Here is a 473-nt window from a genome sequence, read left to right as displayed (position 1 = left end):
TGTTTGTGTCAAGGCTCAAGTATTGCGTTAATCCGTGTGAGACTACTGGCAATGTTACACAAAGAATTCAATTCAATTGAAACTGGCTATTTTAATATAAGAAGTCAAGTTAATTAATTAAGAGAAAATGCGTAATCAATGGTTATGGTATGAAGTTGCGGTCTGGTCTGCTGTTGGCAGTTCAGATTTGCTCAAGAAAATGTGAATTAAATCCAAAATTTAGTTAGACATTATGTTAATGAAATTTATTGTTTCAGAAAGTTGTAAAACTAGGAGATGGAAATACTGCATATTATTAAAAATAACAATCTACTGACATCTACTCTCATCATGAATTTTTTTCTTGTTTCTACAAATATTTATGTGTTTATGTGTTATTGTTGATTCTAAAATAAAAAATGTTATGATATTCTGCATTGTTTATACTAATAAATCATCCCATTCTTAGTTGGATCAATAGTCTAAATCCCGAC

The sequence above is a fragment of the Nicrophorus vespilloides genome, unplaced genomic scaffold (assembly GCF_001412225.1).
Source record: "Nicrophorus vespilloides isolate i.1.1-1 unplaced genomic scaffold, Nicve_v1.0, whole genome shotgun sequence".
NCBI lineage: Eukaryota > Metazoa > Arthropoda > Insecta > Coleoptera > Silphidae > Nicrophorus > Nicrophorus vespilloides.
This window is presented reverse-complemented; position numbering follows the sequence as displayed.